Source organism: Akebia trifoliata, chromosome 10 (genome assembly GCF_017979445.1).
Source record: "Akebia trifoliata isolate Shusen 1 chromosome 10, ASM1797944v1, whole genome shotgun sequence".
Classification (NCBI taxonomy): Eukaryota; Viridiplantae; Streptophyta; class Magnoliopsida; order Ranunculales; family Lardizabalaceae; genus Akebia; species Akebia trifoliata.
Window position 1 is genome coordinate 1366851 of NC_141384.1, and position 26664 is coordinate 1393514.

At 33.5% G+C, this 26664-nt stretch overlaps 1 protein-coding gene across 2 annotated transcripts in view; it reads right to left on the minus strand.

Annotated features, from left to right (window-relative positions):
• Nucleotides 1-1520: 1520 nt before the first annotated feature.
• Nucleotides 1521-26664, minus strand: part of LOC147392629 (glutamate dehydrogenase-like) — a 48575-nt gene continuing 23431 nt past the window's right edge. For both annotated transcript variants that reach the window (XR_015182009.1, XM_086455598.1), the window contains one exon: nucleotides 1521-1639. The gene's annotated coding sequence lies outside the window, so the exon portion shown is untranslated. The remainder of the gene's footprint in view (nucleotides 1640-26664) is intronic.

Here is a 26664-nt window from a genome sequence, read left to right on the forward strand (position 1 = left end):
ATCCTCAAGAAACTAACCCCAAACATCTATACCCCAAACAAAACTCTAAAAGAATACTTGATGAATGGCAAACAAAATTGTACTTAATTGCAAAGTAGAATACAATCGATTTGACTAGTCATAAGAGAAGATATAGCAACGACCAGAAGTAATATAGAATCAGTTTTTTTTTTGGCTAAGTGATCGGTTGTAAAGCTTGCTATAAAGATGCAGAGATAGAGATTTGAACTAAGACTTTGGGCAAGTCGAATTCGTTCCACAGGGACAACGAAGATTCAAAGATTCATTCGATTAGAAACCAAAACAAAGTTTTGAAACAGATTGATTTAAAAACAGAATTGATTTGTTGCACAAATGAAATGAAAATTACTTGCAATTGAAATTAAAAACAGAAAAGAAAGATTGAAAATCTAAGAGAGAGAGATTAGAGAAGTCAAGTAAACCTTTGCAAGTAATCCATAATGTAGATAAATTCTGAAATTAACTCAATCCATGGAGCAAGTCATTGCTCATGGATCGGACGGTGTAACAATTAAATCCTTGAAAGTAATTGAAGATATTCATGAAAACACTAACATGATTGAGATTGCCCAACTTATCTTCTAATTTTTTCACATAGCATAGCCATTCTTGAACTTATCTAAGTAATGGCTATCTAAGTTGGATCAGAATTATAAGTTGGATTACCTTAATCAGAAGAGAGTTTTCAGAATTAAAACATGTAAGCAAAACAAGAATTTAAATCTACACTAGAGGGATTAATTTGCTATGGCTTCCTTAACTTCTCTAATGAGAATTTAGCCAATCATTGCAAGCATTGTAATTGCAGAAATTAATAAAAGAGCAAAGAACATGGGTGAAGAAGATGAAGATGATGATCGATCCGAATTGCTTCTTTTATAACTCTCCCAACAATTACACAAACAATGAATGGTTCCTCTTGATGTTTTCACTACACTCAAGATCTCATCCAAAGGAAAATTACAGAGAATTAAATAGAGGAAACTAAAGAAAATTATAGAAGAGAAGAGCCTAAGAGGGACCCAAGAGGGGACCCCTTCTTTGAAATCAACCTTCAAATTTATAATGTTCGTATTCGGGTAATCGGGGTGATTTGACGGATAATTCGATTCGAATGGCCCAATCAATTACAACCACCGAAGCTTCTAGAAGTTTCTGTAAAAATCTCGAGGACAAATTCCTCGAAATGACCGCGGCGCGGTCTTGGCTAGCCGCGGCGCGGTGACGTGGCGCCCAAATCCTTCGAGGTTTTTCTGGATGCTTCCTTTCGGCTCGTGTATTGTAACCGTAATTGTTTCGCGATTTGATAACTTCCAAGTGCGCTACAATTAACACTAATATATCATTAGCTCTATTAATTTGGATAAATGAAATAATTTTGCAATTATTTAAAGGAACTAACATTTATGCAATGGTAATCTTAGTGCAATTACGATCCCAAAATCGAATAATTGGGACCTTATCACTAAGTATTATAGAATTGGCTTTTTCTACTCCAGCATATGCAATTATACACATTCCTTGGCTTCTAAATCCAGATTCCTCCACAGGGTAGTAAGAAAAGGAGAAGATAAAGCAAATGTGCTTTGATCTCATTCATAAGTCGTAATGACCCCCCCTCACACATACACACACAAAGAAAAGGTATCAAGGTTTGGTAGCGGAAGTTTCAACAAAATTCTTAAATGTAATTGGAGGAATCCTAATTTAAATAAACAGTACGCAAGAACCACTAACCATCTCAAGATCGAGGTTCCCTTCACAAACTATGTTGACAGAAGTAACGCCAGGATCATGAGTATGATCATGGGCATGGTGATGTTTTGTGTGCCATAATGTTAAAAAAAATGAACATTCTTGCAAGATGCACTTCTAAAGAAACAAGGATTAACTACATGTCTAACAAATGTACACCACTGAATACCAAAGTATGAACAAATAATAATTGATGAGAGATATAGGACCAAAAACAGAAGGACCGTATACCAAGAGACCATAAGAAATTGTTGTGAGTGTAGAACACTTTGTATTTAAAGGAGATGGGGGAATCAACTTCTTAAATTTCTTCTTTTGTTAGGATTTGTCCATTTAACCAAGCATGAAGATTTATTAGAAGCAAGTTTGTTAGGCTTCTAGACTTGCTAATGTGTCTGCATGTGTACTTTAGAGGCATACCCTTCAAGATGCATTAAGGAATGGATGTCAGCCTTCCAGAGACATCATCATGAGCTAGCAATGGATCCAATTGTTTCTCATTATCCACAATAATGTGATCCACAACCATTCAATGACAAGCATGAGAATTATTGCAATGCTTTAGTAAGCGTGAATTTAACCATCTTTTTTTTTCTTAGCCTAAAAAATCACACCTATTTCAGCTGGAAATACAAAACTGCAAGCATCCAAACAAAAGTGAAAGTAGTTGGCTAAGTAAGTAATTTTTCAACTAGGGAAGCAATAAAAAAAATACAATTCATATGGATCAGACATGATAACCCAATTAATATAAACTAGTTTATATGCACATAATGACCGAATATCATAAAATGCCATTATGATAAAAGTTGCATCACTACTAGAATGTTGCCATTACGAAGACCTTGAAATGCTGGAGAAAACAACACGAGCGATATTACTAGTTTCTACATAAGTTTTGCAGTGTCATATATTATTGGATTATGGGGGTACATTGCACTTCTTTTCTTCAATTCTTATTGGCGAGAAATGGTGGTTAGCTATATTGATGCATTTGTAGATTCTGTATGGTGCATATGGCCAAGCCATTTTTTTGTGTTGACTTTTCCAATTAATATGTGCAGGTTTAATTTGCTCTGGCCTTACCTCAAGAAAAGTCATGCATAGTTTCTTTTGGCCGTACCTAACATACATCAAATTTAGTTAGGCGGTTGGAGAGCCCATGTGTGCGCGAGATTCTCAACAGGAAATGACCTCATCCACCCCTCTAAATAAGATTTTCCCTCTTCGAACCCCTTCTTTATTACCTCATAATTCCCTTTCCCCTAGGATCCTTTGGTAATCCAATAATTCCCCTAATCTTGACTCAAAATCCTTGGTCCCCACTTAAGGTGAATTACTCCTCCAACCCCAATTTGTTGAGACTCGTTAGAGGTAGTCATTCTTCACCCTTCTAACATCCTTCCAAGTTCAAAGAGGTTCTATGGCATTCAATGTATATTGACCATCTTCCAAAATCTATGACCACTTTGTCCACCCCAGAGAATTCTCTAAAACTTGAACTCAATGATCAACCTATCCCTAGTATGTTGGAGGCTCTTCCAAGGAAAGTGATTAAAGAGGCTAAAAATCTATCAAATATTTACATGTCATTTGTACTCATTCTCTCTCACTTAACTCAAAGTCTAAGGTCTAAGACCACTTTACCCCCTCAAAGAATTCTCTAGAAACTATTGGCTTTTACTAATTTAGCCCTTGATTATATCGATTGATGAGACTCATAGTTGAGTGAAAGACTATTAAGGCCAAGAAGAGGAGAGGTAACTAGGTCCTTTTATTGAGGTTTAGTTAGAATATTGGGAGTTCTAAGTTTTATGACCAAACTATCCCCAAGGGTTTCAGAAATCCTATAAATAGGTGAACCATTTAAGACAAAAAGGAGGAGCTCATTTAGTGATCCAAAATTATGCCCAAAAATCTCCTTAGTCTCTCTAGCCTCCTATTCTCTCAAACCTCTCTAAAAATCAATAGAAAAAAACCCAGAAGAAGAAGAAGAAGACCAATGTGGGGTTGAACCCTGTATTTCTCCTCTAATCTCCCCATTCTTACTACCCTCTTTCCTTATTTTCCAAGCATTTTTCTTTATTTATAAGCTTTGTAGTCTAACAATGTAGTTTATTTTAATGTCCTAGTAAGAGGTTTGGGGGTAAAGAGTAATCCCTCCTGGAGGTGATCTTCCCCATTAAATCATCAATAAGCTCATTGATAGCATTATAATAGCTTACTTTTACTTTCTTTATCATCATGCACTTTAAATTTCATAGATAATTACTTTACATGTCATTTACTTCTCTTGCAAATTTAATATCCTAGACCAGATGTGTATTTTCTTTTTTTCCTTGGTGGCAATAGAGTTAGAGAGTAATCCCTCTTAAGAGATAATCTTCTTTTGCTAAGTTCACCCTATGCATACAGTCATGCACACATTCACAAAAATGACTACAAGTAAGGATGTAAGTCTTTCTAAGCTTATATCTAACTTTTAGAGCCAACAAAAACAGTTTAAAAATGGAAAAAAAATCTTATGCATGTAGTCTTAATTCTTACATGGTGTGGTACAAGTCATGAATCTCACCAAAGGATCAAACCAATAAATAAAGTCTCTTAAGGTAGTACATAAGCTAGTTTTGAAGCTTTAAAACCCCAAATGATGAAATCCATATGGATTTTCCATCAAAATCTCAGGCTCACAAAAAAAATCCAGCAAACACCTAATTCTAATAGTAACTTGCTCATTATCTCAATTTACTCATTTTCCAAAACAAAAATTATAGGAAATTTTTCTTAAAATTCTCTATAACTTCCTCTACTCTCAAAAGTCAAAAACAAAAAACAAGAAATTTTTTTTAAAAGATAAAACATATGGTCATATGTGTAATCATCTTTGGATGAGAGAGATAAGATGCCTAACACTTTCCTTGTCCCTAACCGAACTCCCTTACTTAGAATCTCTAGGTGGACTTAACTCCCTATCCATATGGATATGAGAGTCACCACAAGCAAAGGAAAACATATTTTGAAAACTTTTTTATGGTTTTCCATTCACATCTTAATTGAATGGTGACAACTCCAAAACCAAAGTAGATGAGCTCAAACTTTCAAAAGGTTTCGAAGCCCACTATCTACAATTATCTTAAAAAAAATATAGTTCTGTGAGTAAACATCTTCTAATCCACCTTATTTTTAAATAATTTATAATTATTTCAATTAAATATAGGTTAAAAATAAGTATAAATTGAGTTAAATGATTTATATAGTTCGGAATAAGATGGGTGAGAACTCGGTATCAATGGTTGTCGAGATGTGACAAATATCAAGATTTAAGATCATGTTATAAGATAGAATACTAGATGCTCAATCACAAAATCTTTTTATTTAATAGAAATAAAATATTAAAGCGGGTTGACTTAGATGAATTTCTATAAATTTGACTGTAATTTGGAAATTATCGATAGTCATCGAATCTCATAAATTTTAACCATAAAAAATGATTGTTTTTTAGCTCTTACCTTTTGTTTGATTTTTATAAAAGGGTTCCTTGTTTGGTGTTTATTCATAGTCATTAATTTAATAATTTGACTCGAAATCATGATAACATTGTTCTTGGGTTTGAGTTTGAGAATGAAAACCATCGTTCGCAATGACAAGCACCCAACATTTGAATAGAGGGAAACAAAGGTTATTGGCCTAACCATTGTTAGCACTTACCCCCCATTGATAGAAAATCCTAGCTCCACCCCTGGGGATACCCATTGACTGTGGTGTTCTATGAGAGACTAACATAAAATGACCAAAATACCTTTATCTCCAATTAATCTTTTGTTAAAATCACTCTTCAACCTTAAATTAGGTTTGTAAACAAGTTTGCTTCTTATTCTACATAAGGTTCAATTAGTTACTGAATTTTCTTCTTGGGTTTTTAAGAAAAAAATAAAAATAAAACAAGTTAACGTTAGATGACTTTGCCAAATAAGTCAAGGATCGAACATAAAAGTTTTTTTCTTTTGGAAAAAACTGTTAGTTATTTTTGTAAATTTTTTTTAAATTACAAAAATAACTTTATTATTATCAAGATCTTTTGTGTTGAAATAAATAAAATTTCAATCCCACAAGTCCTAGAATCACATTAATTTGTTTTCAAAGTCCCTTTAGTTAATATTTAAATTACAAAAAATCTCTTACAATATATTAAATGGTAAAATATGATATAAAATATTTATTTAAAACTTTTGAATTTTTTTTTTTTTTTTTTGTGATAATAATAAGAAAAAATTAATCATGCAAAAATTCTAATTTTTTGTAATACATGTCTTTTTGCACATGCCCACTTATTAGTATTAAAAAGTATCATAAAAAGGGAAGTTGGGTTTAGTTCTTTAGTTAGATTCACAAGGAAACATGGACTCTCTAAGCTTGTGTTTGTGGTAGGGGTGTAACTTGGTCTGGTTCAAACCAAGAACCGAACCAAACCGATAGCTTTGGGCTGGTTTGGTTCGGTTTGCCAAAAAGTTGCGGTTCAGTTCTGGATAACGAAAATGGAGAATTGATCAATTTGGTTCGATTCTCGGATCAAGCTTGCAATGAACCGAACCAACCCAAGAACCGAACCCCTATGCATATATATATATATATATATATATATATATATATATATATAATTATTATTATTATGAATTATCTTAGGAGTTCGGACATAGATTAGTGATCTTTTATGATAAACTAATGACTTTTTTTTTTGATAGATTTGTGATTTATTGTATAAATTTTTTGTTTTTTCATTAAAATATATTACTCACAATTTATAGAATATTGGCAATCCATAGAACCGAACCAAACCAAATCGACTTTTATTCGGTTTGGGTTGGTTTGGTTCCAATGGAATTTGGTTTGATTTTGGCTCTTATTTAGTGGAACCGGCCTATGTTGGTTCGGTTCCAATTTGACCTCAAACCGAACCAAGTTGCACCCCTAGTTTGTGGGTATTGAATTTGGAGTGTTTGGGGGTGTTTAGGACAAGAGAGGATTGGTCTATTAGATCTCAAAACAGCCTTCAATCACCCTGATAAGGTCCCAATAATATCATTTTGGGACCGTAATTTCATCGAGATTACCATCATATAAATACTAGTTCCCTTAAAATAATAATAAATTTTATTAAATCCCAAATTAATGTGGCTAACAATAGTTTGTTACTAATTTCAGGTGAAAATGGCACATTCGGAAACCAACAAAAGAAATAATAATTACTGTTACAACATGCGAGCAAAAAGGAAGCATCCGGCAAAATCTTGAGGATTTTGAGCGCCACGTCACCGCGCCGCGGCTAGCCAAGACCGCGCCGCGGTCATTTCAAAGAATTTGTCCTCGAGATTTTTAAAGAAGCTTCTAGAAGTTTCGGTGGTTGTAACTGATTGGGCCATTCGAATCTAATTATCCACCAAATCACCCCGATTACCCGAATACGAACATTATAAATTTGAGGGTTGATTTCAAAGAAGGGGTCCCCTCTTGGGTCCCTCTTAGGCTCTTCTCTTCTATAATTTTCTTTAGTTTCCTCTCTTTAATTCTCTGTAATTTTCCTTTTGGTGAGATCTTGAGTGTAGTGAGAACATCAAGAGTGATCCATTCATACTTCTTGTAATCCTTTGGAGAGCTATTAAAGGAGCATTACTAATCAATCATCATCTTCTTCACCCATTCTCTCTTTTCTCTTTTATTAATTTTTGCAATTTTAGTTCTTGCGATGATTGGCTAAATTCTCATTAGAGAAGTTAAGAAAGCCAGAGCAAATTAATCCCTCTAATGTAGAGTTATATTCTTGCTTTGCTTACATGTTATTATTCATGAAAATTCTCCTCTGATTAAGGTAATCTAGTTTATATTTCTGATTCAACTTTGATAGCCATTACTTAGATAAGTTCAAGAACGGTTATGCTTTGTGAAGAATCAGAATATAAATTGGGCAATCTCCATCATATTAGGATTTTCATGAATAGCTTCTAATTTCTTTCAAGAATTTAATTGATCCATCTTCCGATCCATGAGCAATGACTTGCTCCATGGATTGAGTTATATTCCGAATTTATCTACATTATGGATTAATTGCAAAGGTTTGATTAACTTCTCTAATCTCTCTCTCTTAGATTTTCAATCTTTCTTTTCAGTTTTAATTTCACTTACAAATTAGTTGCTACTCTCATCTCTATTTTTAAACAAATCAATTTTATTTTTAAGAAAAATCTGTTGCTAATTCTATTTTAGACTGTTTATCCGAATGAGTTTTTGAATCCAAACTGTAACTCTGGAACGAATTCGACTTGCCCAAAGTTTTAATTCACATCTTAATCTCTGCATTTATTTATCAAGATTTACAATCGATCAAAATGGCGCCGCTGCCGGGGACAGCGAGTTGATTTATTTTTCAATTCGGAAAGTATCCGAAACAGAACCGAACGTGTTTTACTTGAAACAAAAGCCAAAAAAACAGAAAAAATTTTGAAAAAAATTTCATTACAATCCTTAGGATATCAGAAACCATTTCCAATTTGAAAAATTGATTTTCATCAAAATTTTACCGCGCCGCGGTTGCCTCTAGGTGCGCCGCAGTGATGTGGCAACATTTTCTGCTGATTTTTGTTGGACAAGTTTTTGACATCATGGACATTGTAATGGTCATATTGGTTTTTTTTTCTTAGTATTCTGATTTGAATAATTTTGTTTTGTTCAGGTGAAGGACTCGACGGAAGTCGACGGAAATTGACGGAAGGCGACACGTGGAATTTTTATCCCTAAATTGGTTCTATCACCAAGAAGATCAACAATTTTCAATTCTCTGCATTTTATTTTTTTTTAGAAACCAACTTGTATTAGGAACTTGAACTTGTATTAAATTTTAATAGTATCCGAGAGGGCTCGGATTGTAATAGAATTAGGGACGGACGATAGTGGGACGAAACTATCTCAGCCCCTGGGGTTCGTACACCAAGTTTGGTGTTGGTGGCCCGAGTCGACTCAACTCGATCATCCCCCGTTTAGAACGGGAGGTAAATTTCGAAACACTCACGCATCACTCGCTAGTGAGTTTCTGTATTGCTTTTGAGTGACTAAACTGCACACATTGGATTGCACTTAGTAATAAGGGCACCCTTACGAGGATGGCACCATAAGATAAGAATCGGAGTTCATTACCGATATCTTGCCCTTCTAGGAAAATCAAATTCACAGCAAATTAATTAATTAAAATTTGATTAGACTGGACTCTAGGTTCCATCGAGCTCATTAAGCAAAGTTAATCAAAAGTTGCACCAATTGCACTTCTTGATCGTGAACAGTGCCTAGCGCAATCTTGCCCTGTAGTTCTACGTGAATTCAGGGGATAGACTACGTCTATTCAAGACGAGAGGTGATCTAAGAGTGCCCTTGCTCAGCATTGTGCGCACCTCCCCTCTGGAGATTAAACTGGCTGTTCCGATTTCAGAGATTTGGGTTGGAGGCTTTGATTAATCCTTTGAACCAGTTAGGAGCTGTCTAGTCATAGGCACCCAGTTATCACGTGTGAATTCCTCCCTCTCTTGTGTGCAAGTCCAAAGTGTATGTTACAGTAGATACAGAACCTCAAGTAGATTTATATCGTCATGGAGTTTAGGAGAGAATCATTAATCTCGTGCGGCTTATGTGATAATTATGGTCATTCTCCCGAGCATTGTCCGAGTCAGCCCATACTACATGCTACACAGGCCAATATGCATCATTCTCAAAACTCGTATTGGATGCCGACACCCAGTTCGTTTGACCAACCATACCACGTAGATAATTTGTTTCCACAAAATTCCATACCGTGTCAGAACGAGTTCACTCAAGGTAGTCATTTTGGTAACCATGAGGATTTTTATTTGCATGACACTTCGATGATGAATCCAACCATAATTTCCCAACAATCCTATGATTCTCGACATTTCTCCGATTACAAAGCTACAGAGCCTGAGCCAACATCCACTCACTCATGTTTGTCTTCTCCTCAATCGTCATCATTAGAGTCTATGATGTCTGCCTTCTTAATTCAACAACAACAGTTAATCCAACAACAACAGCTCCATCAACAAATGTTGGTAAATCATCAACAACAGTTGTTAAATCATCAACAACAATGGGATATGGGTCAAGCCTTAGTCAACATAGGAACTCAATTGAGTCACCTAGCGTTATCCTTAGAAGAAGAAAATTTTGATAAATTCAAAAATGAGGATATCTCAATCTCAAAAATCCACCATTCTTTCAAAATAACCTTAGTGCCCAGTTCTACTCTTTTGAAGATTTCGATGATTGTCCATCAACAATTGATAACCCTGTCTCAATTGAAGTTCAAATTCAAACCAATGAGGTTACAATTCCAACCGAAGCAACGATGGAAGTCCAACTAGGTCAGCTTATTATGCCCTTAGAAGAAGGAGAGAATGGTCAATTTTCAAATGAGATAACCCATGAGAGCCAACCAATGTTTCAAATTCCCAATGAGCAAGGTGATTGTACAAATTTGGCTAAGCAAATTGATCCGCCATCAGAGGAGACTGTTGTCCAGGAGGAATCAACGACCAATTCTAATTTGTTAGTCACACCAATTCCGACCATTATTGATTCAATTTCATATCCCATCCAACCCATCATTTCACAAAAGTGTAAAGACCCTTCATGTCTTACAACTTCCATTCTCTTTGGGAATATGATGATTGAAACTTGTTTTGAAAAGGTGATGACACTAAGAACTGAGGACAAACGAGGGTTGTTGATCATTTTTAAAAATAATTTCCAAGTCCTAACGATGGTAAAAATTTGTCTACCTATCAATTGGGGTGGGAAATCGATCGTTGTGTCCGTCAAAATGAATGTTAGGAAAATTCCTACATATCAGACCTTTTGATAGGTCCGGCTGAAGACGTTAAACTTAGCGCTGCTTGGGAGGCAACCCATGTGCTTCTATTTTAATAAGATGTGTAGTTTAAAAAAAAAAAAACCTCCAACCTTAATTCATTTCTCATTATCTTCCTCTTCAAAGGCCATTCTCAACCAAACCAATCAATCAACACCACTAGGACTGCAGCCTAGTCAGCAATTGTTGATTAAGTAATAACAACAGATGTTGGTCTATATTGAGGAGACGAAGACACAGACCACTGAATGTTCGGATTAAGATAGATTTAAATTTTAGATTAGGATGTTTTTAATTTCTTAATTAAGTTATTTTTCTATTTTAGGAAGGATTTCTTTTATACAAAAAAAAAAAAAAACTGCTTCGGAAATTATCATTGTTATAACTTTCATTCTTTTCAGAGTAGTTGTAACAAGACTTTGCACATTAATGCCCAATCCGTTTCAAGTGTGATCTAACATTTTTATTTTTCCTTAGTGCTTGCATATTGAGGACAATATGTCATTTAGGTTTGGGGGTATTAGGTTAGCTCACAATTGCATTACATTGCATTGATAGTTTAGTTTCATGTTTATTTCATTGCTAGTTTAATTTCATGTTAAAAAAAAAAAAATTTCAACACTTTTGAAATATTTTCTTCAAAATCTTTGTATATATTTTTTACATATGAATTTCAAATCTCAGGCTCATGTTCTAACTTTTGATCAAAAGTTCTTTTTGATTATTCCTCATTAAGAAAATTATGAAAGAATTACTTTAAAAATTTACTTCTGATTAAGTATTTGGAAAGATAAGATTTTATGGAACAAAAGTTGACCCTCTTTTCTGACTAGAGTGTTAGGGAAAACCTAGTCTAGTGAACTATGACTTCTTTGTCCCTTGGTTGGCTTGTTAGAAGAAAAACAGAACTGAAGTTAGTATTACTTGGACAGCAACCATAGGATTAGACTGGGTACTTTGAAAAGGGCTACCTACTTTTTGTAAAAAGAATACCAGAAAATGGTGAAGTGTGATAAAATCTAAAAAAGAAGCAGAAAATACGAGAAAAATGTCAAAGATGGCTAGAACTGTAAAAATGAAAAAAGAGTCCAATGAGACCAAATAGTGCAGTAGGTGAAAGCCGTCAATGGTAAAAACGTGAGTAAACTGGAATGTCACAGATAAAGCCCCTTAGAGGTATTAAAGTGAATATCCACACCTCTCACAATCCCAGACAGGATGCTTAGTTTCGAGTTAGAACTTTGGTAGAACCGACCATTCTTAGCAGTTAGGAGGTGAAATCTTGTTCCTAAAAAGATGTTGCTTTTAAAAAGAAAAAAAAATCAGAAAATCACACAAGCACTCAAGTTATCTTTCAAATTTTCTGAAAATGAGGAATAAAAACTTAGAACTTTGTTCAAACATAAATGACCTTTGACTGATTTATGAAATGTCGTTATGTTCACTTTACATACTTTGATTTTGATTTTAATATTTTTGTAAAATGTTAGAATTTTGTGGGTATATTCTTTCACTGCAAACCCTCACGAGTCAAACTCTTCCACTAGGGGTAACCTAGGGGTTTAAGGGCTTACTGCATAAGCTAAATGCAGTCGGAAACCTCACGAAAGAGGAGTTGTTTAGATTTAAGTTTTGCTCGGGACTAGCAAAATTGAGGTTTGGGGGTGTGATAAGGTCCCAATAATATTATTTTGGGACCGTAATTTCATCGAGATTACCATCATATAAATACTAGTTCCCTTAAAATAATAATAAATTTTATTAAATCCCAAATTAATGTGGCTAACAATAGTTTGTTACTAATTTCAGGTGAAAATGATACATTCGGAAACCAACAAAAGAAATAATAATTACTGTTACAACATGCGAGCAAAAAGGAAGCATCCGGACAAAATCTCGAGGATTTTGAGCGCCACGTCACCGCGCCGCAGCTAGCCAAGACCGCGCCGCGGTCATTTCGAAGAATTTGTCCTCGAGATTTTTACAGAAGCTTCGGTGGTTGTAATTGATTGGGCCATTCGAATCGAATTATCCGCCAAATCACCCCGATTACCCGAATACGAACATTATAAATTTGAGGGTTGATTTCAAAGAAGGGGTCCCCTCTTGGGTCCCTCTTAGGCTCTTCTCTTCTATAATTTTCTTTAGTTTCCTCTCTTTAATTCTCTGTAATTTTCCTTTTGGTGAGATCTTGAGTGTAGTGAGAACATCAAGAGTGATCCATTCATACTTCTTGTAATCCTTTGGAGAGCTATTAAAGGAGCATTACTAATCAATCATCATCTTCTTCACCCATTATCTCTTTTCTCTTTTATTAATTTTTACAATTTTAGTTCTTACGATGATTGGCTAAATTCTCATTAGAGAAGTTAAGAAAGCCAGAGCAAATTAATCCCTCTAATGTAGAGTTATATTCTTGCTTTGCTTACATGTTATTATTCATGAAAATTCTCCTCTGATTAAGGTAATCTAGTTTATATTTCTGATTCAACTTTGATAGCCATTACTTAGATAAGTTCAAGAACGGTTATGCTTTGTGAAGAATCAGAATATAAATTGGGCAATCTCCATCATATTAGGATTTTCATGAATAGCTTCTAATTTCTTTCAAGAATTTAATTGATCCATCTTCCGATCCATGAGCAATGACTTGCTCCATGGATTGAGTTATATTCCGAATTTATCTACATTATGGATTAATTGCAAAGGTTTGATTAACTTCTCTAATTTCTCTCTCTTAGATTTTCAATATTTCTTTTCAGTTTTAATTTCACTTACAAATTAGTTGCTACTCTCATCTCTGTTTTTAAACAAATCAATTTTGTTTTTAAGAAAAATCTGTTGTTAATTCTGTTTTTGTTTCTAACCGAATGAGATTTTGAATCCAAACTGTCCCTGTGGAACGAATTCGACTTGCCCAAAGTCTTAGTTCAAATCTTTATCTATGCATCTCTATTGCAAGCTTTACAATCGATCACACCCAAATATGGCTCTTCTCATTTTTATTGGGATGCTAAAGAATCAACGAATCCATTGATAAAATACCAACAAACTCAAAGTTACTTGCAATCTCATTGGCAATTTATTAATGAATTAGTTGAATATAAAAATGACGAATTTACTATAAAAAACATGTTTTTGAAATTAAAATGAACATAAAGAAAATGTAATTAGTAATACCCCTTTTTGTAGAAACTCCCCCCCCCCCCCCCCCCCCCCCCCCCCAAAAAAAAAAAAAAAAAAAACAAAAAAAAAAAAAAAAAACACACACACACACACACACCCCATTTTGCACCCATCCGATTTAGCAACTTATCACCTTGGTTTCTATCGATTCCTAATGATGAGCAAAAGACAATTGAGAAATCGAAAGTTTGTGGTAGGCCTTTTCTTTCCAAATCCTCAAGCCTCATCTCAATGACTCCTCTGATGGCTTTGACGACATTCTCGAGACATAAATTACGCATGCTTAGGTTCACAATCCACAAAACCCAACGAAATGAACAAAAATATCATCGACACTCAACGTATGTTTAGAAACCATGCAATCCTAGGAGCACTCAATTTTGGGACATAGAAATCATCATCTTGTCCCCACTCCCTCACCTCTCTCCCCATTTGCCCTCACCCTCACCTCCCTCTAATTTTTGCCCCCCCCCCCCCCCCCTCCTCAATTTTTTGTTGATGACATTACATTGTCTCTTGACCGGGCCTTCTCATATACTAATTGAAAATTACCTAAATATTCCTTTCTTCAACTTCTAATAAAAAACCTATGAATTTCTCCCTAAAACCATTCATCTTCAAATTCTTCAACTATACAACTAACTATAGTTTGCCCCCACTACAAGAAAATCTTGGCTCCGCCCCTAATTGAAAAGCTCAAATTTTTTTCAAATAATGTAAAACTTAAAAACCTTAACCAATTTTAAAATCTTAACAAGTTAGAAAACCTTAACTGATGTAAACACTTTAATCAATTTAAAAAAAAACCTTAATCATGAACCAATTTTAAAAGGTTTAAACCGAATTTAAAGAAAAAAAAAACTTTAATCAATTTTCAAATCATAATTCAAAATTTAAACAAATACAATAAAAATTTAACATTTTTTTTAAATAACAAATAAAAGTTTTTAACAAACAAGGAGTTGTTATTAACACACCAATTTTTACTTGTAGTGCATCAAAATATTTTTAAAAGGATTGATGTGTCATAAGTAAAAGTTGAGATGCCAAAAAGATTTCTCTAAATCAATAAGGATTCTTATGTCCTTAGTTGGCATGGGCTCTCAAATTAAAACTTTAAAAAAACAAGACAAAATTCAAGTCTTGGCCCTTCGGACTTGGGAGATTCACATGGCCGAAGACTTTGTGGTTTTCTCACATTGATATTCTTGCCTCACAGTTGTTACATTTCTAAAAAGATGGGAACATGGTGTCTATTAGAGACACCCCTGCATATACTAAAAGGGAAAGAAAAATCTAAAAACAACTCTCTTTTCTTATCAGGGATATTGAGTTAACAGACTGGTTGTATCCGAATGCCTCTTTGTTTCTTCCTTTCGAACAACTCAAGACACTTGATTTATCTCATAATTCGATATTTGGTTGGGTTGAAAATGAAGGTAGGTCTCTCTCTCTCTCTCTCTCTCTCTCTCGCGCGCGCGCGCACACAATGCACACGCTTTGAGCAATATGAATTATTGACTTTTTTTGGATAGATTTGTGATATATTGAATAAAATTTTATATTTGTTTTTTCATTAGAAAATATTACTTACAATTTATAGAATATTGGCAATCCGTAGAACCGAATTGAACCAAACCAACTTTCCAATGGAATTTGGTTCGGTTCTGGTTCTTATTTAGTGGAACCGATCTATGTTGGTTTGGTTTCAGTTTGACCTCAAACCGAACAAAGTTTCAGCCCTAATTTGTGGGTATTGAGTTTGGAGTGTTTGGGATGTTTAGAACAAAATAGGATTGCTCTATTAGATCTCAAAACAGCATTCAATCACCCAAATATGGCTCTTCTCATTTTTATTTGGATCCTAAAGAAGAGAGTAATTGCCGCGTGCGGCAGAGAAAAAAAAATCAGCCCATTTTGAATCTTCTAGCCCACATTTTCGTAAACGTCCACAACTTTTGGCAAATTTTCAATTCTAGTACACTGTTCATTTTAATTCCCAAAACATGTTTTCCATTGAGATCGCCACTTTTATAATCAACAATTTCATTGACAAATTACAAGCAAGGTCGGATATAATTTCAAAGTAAAACAATCCTTGATACTTTTATCGGTGAGATTGTAAGTACATCACTTTTATAATCAACGATCTTGCTGATAAATTACCAGCGATATTACTGAGAATTTTAAAGTCAAATATCGCAGGTATTTTATCATCGAAATCATTGATTATAAAAGTGATGATCTCGTTGGAAAACATGTTTTTGGAATTAAAAAGAAGTGTATTGAAATCGGAATTTTCCATGTTAAAACGCACGAAATGGTAATGTACCCAAAAATATATTTACCTCTGCCTTCTCTCCTACTTTTATACTCAGGTTTCACTAAAGAGTGGTGTTAAAGGCACCCATGGTTTTAGTTGGGCCACCCATTTTTATAGGGGCATACCCGTTTTATTGCCGAATCATTGACATTACTTGGGGCACCCATTTTAACAAGAATAGCCAATTAAAATTTGAATTTTTCTCACCTTCACTCCTTCAGAAATTTAACCTTTAACCTAAATTTATTAGGGTTATAAAAAAAATTTGTATGAAAATGGAGATTTACCATTGAAGAGTTCGAATGTGATGGATTATCCTTGATTGGGAATGATTAGAGTGAACATTCAAGCATCTCTTCACTTGTATCCATTGTTTCCAAGAATTTCAAACAAAAAATGATAAAGTGATAGAAATTATTGGCCTCTTAATGGGAAGAGAGGATTTTTTTTATTTTTTGAAGAAAATTTTAATTAATGGGAGTAAATCAAAGTATGCCTTCCATCCATCCGTAATGGGAAGAGAGAAAATAAAAGAGAGATTTTATTGTCACACCAATTCATATGCTACCATCAAAGAATGGGTAAGTTACCATTTCGTGCACTCAATATGGAAAAAAATCTGGTTCCGGTGCACTATTCATTTTAATTCCAAAAAACTTGTTTTTCTAGTGAATTCTTTACTTTTATAATCAACGAATATGTTGATAAAAATACCAATGAGCTCACCGTTACTTGCAATCTCACTAACAATTTATCAATGAATTTGTCGATTATAAAAGTGACAAATTTTCTGTAAAACAACATGTTTTTAAAATTAAAATGAACAAGAAAATGAAATTAGTAATACCCCTTCCTATAGACAACCACCCCACCCCAACCCAACAATTTTTGTTTTGTTTTTTTGTTTCAATGTAAGTTGTTCCATGAAATTTAGGGGATGTGGTGATGGATTGCCAATGTGAGAATACATGTGGGCCCAACAACTTTTAGTAAGATTTCGAGTTAAGAGTAATGGTGATGATGAAATTGAAGATGTTAATGGTGATGGTAATAATGATGGTGGTGATAATGAGGCCATTGAGATTATTGTTGCTTTGGTTTATAAAAGAAGACCAAAGTCAAGGGACAAATCATCAATTTGAAAAATTAAAGTGGTATCTCAAATAAATGTAGAGGAGCATATTATTTTTTTTTTTAAAGATGAAAGGGACCTTTATCACTTAAAAATGTGGATTCCTCCAAAATTTTGAAGCATGGTCGCTGCCAAAGTCGAATTTATGTTACACTTTACAACTTACAAGTTTACACTTTACTGCATACAACAAGTTGCGATTACATGTAAAAAAAAATGTGTTTTATTCTATTTCAACTTAAAATACATGAATTATTCAGAATAATTCAATAATCTAGAGAGTAATACTTTCACTGAAAAAAACAAAAAAAATTATGAGTTTTTCACGAATTAAACGGGAGATTGCTTACAAGGACTGGGACCTCTTAAAGCACCCAACCAACCCATGGGGCAAGTGCAATCCCTCACCAAGCCCCAACATAAACCAAGTAATTTTTGAGATGAATCCTTGAAGGGTGAAGGTGGCCTCACCTCCGTTTCGTGAGGTGTGTTTATGGCCATCTCACCAACCTTTAGATGGTTATTAGTTGTTTAATTCATTGTCATGTTTCCACACCATAAAAAATGATAAAATTTCATTTGTGATTTTATTTAGGGACAATGACCGCGAAGACCTATTTTTTGAAAATATGGACTCTTTGGTACCCAATTTATTAAACATTAGTCTAAAAAAGTTTTTTAAAGTAAAAATACCATAATTACCCTTTCAATGATTTTAAAAGTTTGAAGAAACATGTTTATTTGAGCTACACCTACGTTTTATAATTAATGACATGTCCCTTAACTATGGTCATCTCTTATAGATCCATTAAAAAAAATTGTTTCTCTTACTGAAATGATGATCATGATGACTACACATTTGTTATATATTATACAAAGAACAATTTATTTTCAGCTTGATCCAAGATTTCAAAAATGGAGATGAGTACACATTTGTCCAATACTTCACTTTTAAGCTCAAAATTCCCATGGTGTTGCCTTCCCTGGCAAGGCAACATAACTTCTATCCAAATTGAAAGGTGGCATCTTAGTAATAGGGTTTTTATTTGTAAGCATGGTTGGTTAAAAGTATTGATGGTGAAGGACTTGGTAATTTTGTAAATTATGACTCATTGTAACTTTTTTTGTGTATAAATTAATGTGATAAAGAACCTTAACGTTATCTATTTGGGTCTATTTTGAATATGGGTAATAGGTGCGTAGACTTAAGACATCAGTCTAATAGACATCGGATTTTAAATCGATATCTAAGGTATTTTTTTAATTAGTGCATTCCATTTTATAAATACAAATTGTGGAACGGTTTTTAGCCGTTCCAAATCCTGAGATTTGAAACGGCTTCCAACCGTTTAAACTCATTAACGACGCCTTGATAAAAGACGGTTTAGTCGTCTTCACTGTAGTTCATAACAACTTAAATGGTAAGACACCGGATATGAAGAATCAATTTGCGACTTTCAAAGAAAAATGCTATGAAGGCAACTCCTTTCTTTGTGGACCTCCATTAATAAAAAGTTGTACTGCTACTAGAATACCGTCACTAATTCCAAGACCTTCAAATGCAGGAGAAAATGACACGAGAAATCTTACGAGTTTCTACATAAGTTTTTTAGTGTCGTATTTTATTGGGTTATGGGGATTATGTTGCACTTCTCTACTTCAATTCTCAATGACGAGAAATGGTGTTTGGTAATATAAATGCATTTGTAGATTTCTTTCAACACCAAAGGATCGTTAGATGTATCTAGATTTCTATTTAGGGGATTTTCTATGTTATATGTGTGAACAATTTAGATTGACAATAATGTTACCACCTTAGATGTTATTATTTATTTTCCCTTTCGTAGAGTTCATTTCTTTGAAAAAAGTTGTGGAGGTGTTGGATTTAAATCAGACTTTCACCAAGAAAGCAAAAAATATTCTCTCAAGTAGGTCAATTTAATCAAATATTGGACAAATCCTATGTTATTTTACCTTTCTATTCTCTGATTATGTACCTCTATTTTATTTGATGAAGGTGATTTTATGATAAATCGTTACAATTATTACAATCCCAAATACATTATCAGTCGAGACTCTCGATTAGTGTAAAAACTTTGCCTTCTCCTAACATGAATCCTGAGTCCACATGAATTGTATTAGTGAAAATGATGATATTTTGTGATATATACATCAATGTGTGAACAATAACAAAGCAAAAAAAAAATACTTGACCATTATCAAATTTGTAATCCCACCTGCGCAAAACAGGACGAAGGGACACAGGAGCTTGATTGTATTCAAAGCATTTTATCTAAATTAAAGGAACAAAATTTAGATAAAATCGTCCTCAGAAAGTGTAGGTCAAGTGCTAACACCACACGAAGCAATGAATTCCTTGGGGCCATCCTCGAGGGTTCGTTTGACCCTTGACTCTTTCCAAGGGGGCGGTGCATGTGCCAAAAAAAAAAGAAAATGGAACAAAATTATTGGGAGAGTAATTGGAGAGGGAGAAAAGGGGGGGGGAGGGGGGGGGGATTTTTAATTAATTGGAGTAAATCAAAGTACACCCTTCCATGTATAGATAATTCTCAGACATGTCATTACCTGTATATTTCAATTTAGTACCCCCCCTTGGGATAGGCAAGGTGATACAACTACAATCCAAGTAAACAAGATTTGAACCCTTTCTCTAGGGTTTATTGCTGAATCATTGACATTACTTGGGGCACCCATTTTTACAAGAATATCCAATTAAAATTTGAATTTTTCTCACCTTCTTCATTCCTTCAGAAATTACAAAAATTTAACCTATAACCTAAATTTATTAGGGTTATAAACAAAAAATTGTGAGAAAATAGAGATTTACCATTGAAGAGTTCAAATGTGATGATTATTATTGATTGAGAATGATTTGGGTGAACATTCAAACATCTCTTCACGTGTATCCATTGTTTCCATGAATTTCAAACAAAAAATGATGAAAAGGTAGAATTTATTGGTCTCTTAATGGGGAGAGGGGATTTTTTTTTTAAGGAAAATTTTAATTAATGGGAGTAAATCCAAGTATGCCTTCCATCCATCTGTAATGGGAAGAGAGAAAATAAAAGAGAGATTTTATTGCCACACCAACTTCTACACACCAATTCATATGCTACCATCAAAGAATGGTTAACTTACCTTTTTGTGCACTCAATATGGAAATTTTTTGGTTCCAATGGACTTTTGATTTTAATTCCAAGAACTTGTTTTCTAGTGAATTCGTCACTTTTATAATCAACGAATCCGTTGATAAAATACCAATGAACTCACCGTTACTCGCAATCTCATTGACAATTTATCAATGAATTCTTTGATTATAAAAGTGACGAATTTATTGTAAAAAAAACTTGTTTTTGAAATTAAAAAGAACATAAAGGAAATGAAATTAGTAATACCCCTTTCCTGTAGACTCCCCCCCCCCCAAAAAAAAAAAAAAAAAACCTACCCAAGACCTACCCACCCAACCGATTTAGCAACTTGTCACCTTGGTTTCTATCGATTCCTAATGATGAGTAAAAGACAGTTGACAAATCGAAAATTTGTGCTAAGCCTTTTCTTTCCAAATCCTCAAGCCTCATCTCAATGACTCCTTTGATGGCTTTGACGACATTCTCGAGACATTAATTTTGCATGCTTAGGTTCACAATCCACAAAACCCAACAAAATGACAAAAATGTCATCGACACTTAACATATGTTTGGAAATCATGCAATTCTAGGAGCACTCAATTTTGGGACATAGAAATCATCATTCAAGAATAGAACAAATATTTTTGCAAAAATTCTAATAATTTAATAAAGTGACAAAAATACCACAGCACCTGAAACACAATAAGAGACCCATACGGTTAGGAAAATCCTCTAAATACATTAAATGACAATTCAAATAAAAACCCATTGAATAGCTCTAAATTTTTTCAAATAATGTAAAACTTTAAAACCTTAACCAATTTAAAATTTTAATCAGTTTAAAAACCTTAATTGATCTAAAAACTTTAATCAATTTAAAAAACCTTGATCACAAATCAATTTTAAAAGGTTTAAACCGAATTTAAAGAAAATCAAATTTTCAAATCATAATTCAAAATTTAAACAAATAACAATAAAAAATTAACATATTTTTTAAAATAACAAATAAAAGATTTTAACAAACAAGGAGTTGTGATTAACACACCAATTTTCTTTTTTCTTTTTGTAGCACATCAAAATATTTTTAAAAGAATTGATGTGTCATAAGTAAAAGTTGAGATGCCAATAAGATTTCTCTAAATCAATAAGGATTCGTATGTCCTTAGTTGGCATGGGCCCACAAATTAAAACTTTAAAAAAAGAAAACAAAATTGAAGTCTTGGCCTTCGGACTTGGGAGATTCACATGGCCGAATTTTCTTTTCACTTGAACACGTTCCAAAACTCAAGACTTAGTGGTTTTCTCACATTGATATTCTTGCCTCACAATTGTCACTTTTCTAAAAAGATGGGAACATGGTGTCTATTAGAGATACCCCTGCATGTACTAAAAGGGAAAGAAAAATCCAAGTTGTTCCCCACTTGCCTCTAAAGGAACCACACAACAGTGACCAAACTCAAGACTTTGTGGTTTTCTCACATTGATATTCTTGCCTCACAATTGTCACTTTTCTAAAAAGATGGGAGCATGGTGTCTATTACAGATACCCCTGCATTTACTAAATGGGAAATAAAAATCTAAAGTAATCAACGATCTTGCTGATAAATTACTAGCGATATTGCTGATAATTTTAAACTCAAATATCACAGGTATTTTATCATCGAAATCATTGATATAAAATTGACGATCTCGTTGGAAAACATGTTTCTGGAATTAAAATGAACAGTGTATTGAAATCGGAATTTTTCCATATTAATACGCACGAAATGGTAATGCTCCCTAAAATGAATTGACCTTTGTGTTCTCTCCTAATTTTATTCTAGGGTTTCAATAAAGAGTGGTGTTAAAGGCACCCATGGTTTTAGTTGGGGCACCCATTTTCATAGGGGCATGCCCATTTTATTACAGAATCATTGACATTACTTGGGGCACCCATTTTAACAAGAATACCCAATTAAAATTTAAATTTTTCTCACCTTCTTCACTCCTTTTCAGAAATTTAACCTTTAACCTAAATTTATTAGGGTTATAAATAAAAAATTGTGAGAAAATGGAGATATACCATTGAAGTGTTCGAATGTGATGGATTATCCTTGATTGGGAATTATTTGGGGTGAATATTTAAGCATCTCTTCACTTGTATCCATTGTTTCCATGAATTTCAAACAAAAAATGATAAAGATATAGAAATTATTGGTCTCTGAATGGGAAGAGGGGATTTTTTTTTTTTAAAGAAAATTTTAATGGGAGTAAATCCAAGTATGCCTTCCATCCATCTGTAATGGGAAGAGAGATTTTAATGCCACACCAACTTTTAGACACCAATTTATATGCTACCATCAAAGAATGGGTAAGTTACCATTTCGTGCACTCAATATGGAAAAATTCTGGTTCCGGTGCACAATTCATTTTAATTCCAAAAACTTGTTTTCAAGTGAATTCTTCACTTTTATAATCAACGAATCCATTGACAAAATACCAACGAACTCACCGTTACTTGCAATCTCACTGGCAATATATCAATGGAGTCGTTGATTATAAAAGTGACGAATTTACTGTAAAAAACATGTTTTTGTAATTAAAATGAGCATAAAGAAAATGAAATTTGTAATACCCCTTCTTGTAATCAAAGTATGCCTTCCATCCATCCATAATGGGAAGAGAGAAAATAAAAGAGAGATTTTATTGCCACACCAACTTTTAGACTCCAATTTATATGCTACTATCGAAGAATGGGTAAGTTACCATTTCGTGCACTCAATATGGAAAAATTCTGGTTTCGGTGCACTATTCATTTTAATTCTAAAAACTTGTTTTCAAGTGAATTCTTCACTTTTATAATCAACAAATCCGTTGACAAAATACCAACCAACTCACCGTTACTTGCAATCTCACTGGCAATATATCAATGAAGTTGTTGATTATAAAAGTGACAAATTTACTGTAAAAAACATATTTTTGAAATTAAAACGAACATTAAGAAAAATGAAATTTGTAATACCCTTGTAGACACCATTTTGCTACCATCCGATTTAGAAACTTGTCACCTTGGTTTCTATTGATTTCTAATGATGAGCAAAAGACAATTGAGAAATAGAAAGCTTGTGCTAGGCCTTTCCTTTCATTATTCTCAACCTCATCTCAATGACTCCTCTGATGGCTTTGACTACATTCTTGAGACATGAATTATGCACACTTATATTCACAATCTACAAAACCCAACAAAATGACAAAAATATCATTCACACTAAACATATGTTTAGAAACCGTGCAATTCTAGGAGCACTCAATTTTGGGACATAGAAATCATCATTCAAGAACCGAATGAAATTTTTTGCAAAAATTTGAATAATTTAACAAAGTGACAAAAATACCCATGGCATCTGAAACACAATTAGAGACCCCTGTGCTTAGGAAAATCTTCTGAATACATTAAAGGACAATTCAGATAAAAGCCCACTGAAAAGCTCGTAATTTTTTCAATTAATGTAAAACTTTAAAACCTAAACCAATTTAAAAATCTTAATCAATTTAAAAACCTTAACTAATCTAAAAACTTTAATCAAGAACCAATTTTAAAAGGTTTAAACAGAACTTAAAGAAAAAAAGAAACTTTAATCAATTTTCAAATCATAATTCAAATTTTAAACAAATGACCATAAAAAATTAACATTTTTTTACAATAACAAATAAAAGTTTATAACAAACAAGGAGTTGTAGGGCATCAAAATATTTTTAAAAGGATTGATGTGTCATAAGTAAAAGTTGAGATGCCAATAAGATTTCTCTAAATCAATAAGGATTCTTATGTCCTTAGATGGCATGGACCCACAAATTAAAACTTTAAAAACAGAAAACAAAATTGAAGTCTCGGCCCTTCGGACTTGGGAGATTCACATGGCCGAATTTTATTTTACTTGACACGTTCCAAAACTCAAGACTTTGTAGTTTTCTCACATTGCTGTTCTTGCCCCACAGTTGTCACTTTTCTAAAAAGATGGGAGCACGGTGTCTGTTAGAGATACCCCTGCATATACTAAAAGGGAAAGAAAAATCTAAAAAGAACTCTCTTTTCTTCCAATCCCTTCTCTTTCTTTCTCTCTCTCTCACACACACACACATACACTTTATGAAATTCGAATGCTCTTTTATCACATTGTGTTTCCTAATTCAAATGTGAACACATAAGCGCTAGTTTCATTCGTGTTCATATTTAGTTAATAGACTTCTAGATTTGAGTGTGTCGGTAACAAGTTAATTTTCCGAGTTCAGATTTTCTTTCATGGCAAGTTGGCTCACTATTTGATTTAGATTGATAATTGAAGTGGGAGGGGCATATGTTACACGCCCTACATGTACATGTCCTGTATTTCACTCCTATTAGTCTTTTGGAAGACTTTCTTGTACTTTTATTCTATTTATTATGTATTTTTATCGTCTAATAACCACACCAAAAAAGCAGTAAAAAAAAAAAAAAAAACATCATGAAAGGAATGTTGGGTTTAGTTGGATTTTCAGCTTAAAAATCAATCAAGAATTATTTATTTTATCATGGACAGGAGGATAAGGCCTTCCTATCTGATGTTGTGTTTGAAGTTCTTGTGGATAATATTGGTTGAGGTTGAAGATTTTCGGGTGTTTGGGATGCTTAGAACAAGAGAGGCTTGCTCTATTATATATATGGGAAATGTTCAGCACCCAACATTTTGCCCAACATGTTTCGTCCTACATGGGTTAGACTACGTCATATTTCACAAAAAATGACGGGCCAAAGCCGTCGTTTTTTAGAAAATGATGGCCTCGACCGTCGCAAGGGCAATTGTAAAAAACGATGTTGTTTTGAGGGAACAACGGTTGGCACGTGTCAACAAAGTGTTGTGGAAAAAGACGGCTATGCTCTGTCAAAATAAAACGACGGATTTTTTTTTGTCAAATTTAAATTTAATTAATAGATATAAACGAGGGCTTAAAGTTGTCGTTTTTGTGTCAACTTTTTTTTAATTATTTAACCACTATTGTTTGTCATTTTTCATATTTTTCACTTAAAAAGAAAATGACAATTTTCATTGAACAGAAAATTGAAATCTAACAAAATAAATAAATAAACAAAAAAAAAAAAAAAAAAAAAATTTACATTTTTCAAATGGAAACCATTTTCCTTCAAATTTTACATGTGCAATCATAGTCCAACATGCCCCGTTTTCATGGTGTCGATTTTAATCAACATCCCAATGTTTAAAGTAGTTTCTCAAAAAATATCTTCTACTAACTTCACTTCACTTGACTTGTAGAAATCAAAACCAACATTTGTCTTTCTCGGTCCTTGGCAGAATGACATAGTGATTCTTAAGGATAACATACATTCCTACTTCTTGCGACATATTGTCAAAATCTGTGGTTGAAAAATTAAAAAATATTATCAGATATATAGTAGTGACACTGTCAACCTAAAGCAATCCAAGTAATTATGCAGAAAGATGAATATACCAAATTACAAAATAAAAGAGTTCTCATAACTATCATTGTTAAACATTTAATTATTTTATTATAATTTTTTATGTTTAGTGTTTATCTACCATATAAAGTAAGAAAAGTTCTTCTGTTCAGTAAAACTTTATTCGAAATTTGGGCCGATCAATAATATCACCACATGTCAAATCAGCGAATGTTCCTTCTCCACTCTGTAGAATCACATTCCCATCAAGGATCTCATCTATAAGAATATCGTAACTATCTGAATCTACATTAGATACACCTATCACTCTTCCTTCGACAGCACAATCATGTGGTCATTGTAAGTGATTCACCTTACAAGGACCTATCTGTATGCTTGGTGGATTAGAATGTGACTCATGATATGGAGAATCAGGCCTTACCTATAAAATCATGTAGATAATATCATTGCAACAATAGAAGTTCACTCATCTATCAAAAGTAAAATGCCAATGTTGTACCTGTGAAAAACTGCCGTGATTGGTGGAAGACCGCATTAGTGTCCTAGTAGAAAATTTTGATTGTTGTAAAGTCTCATTTATCTTTTGCACTGCTTCTGTCAACTTATCCACTCTATTATGAAGGATTGTCATCTCATACGCCAAGGCTTGCTTGTAAGGAATTGAAGCATGCACAAAAGTCTTGAAAACACCTGAACCCATTCCCTGAACATGACCCC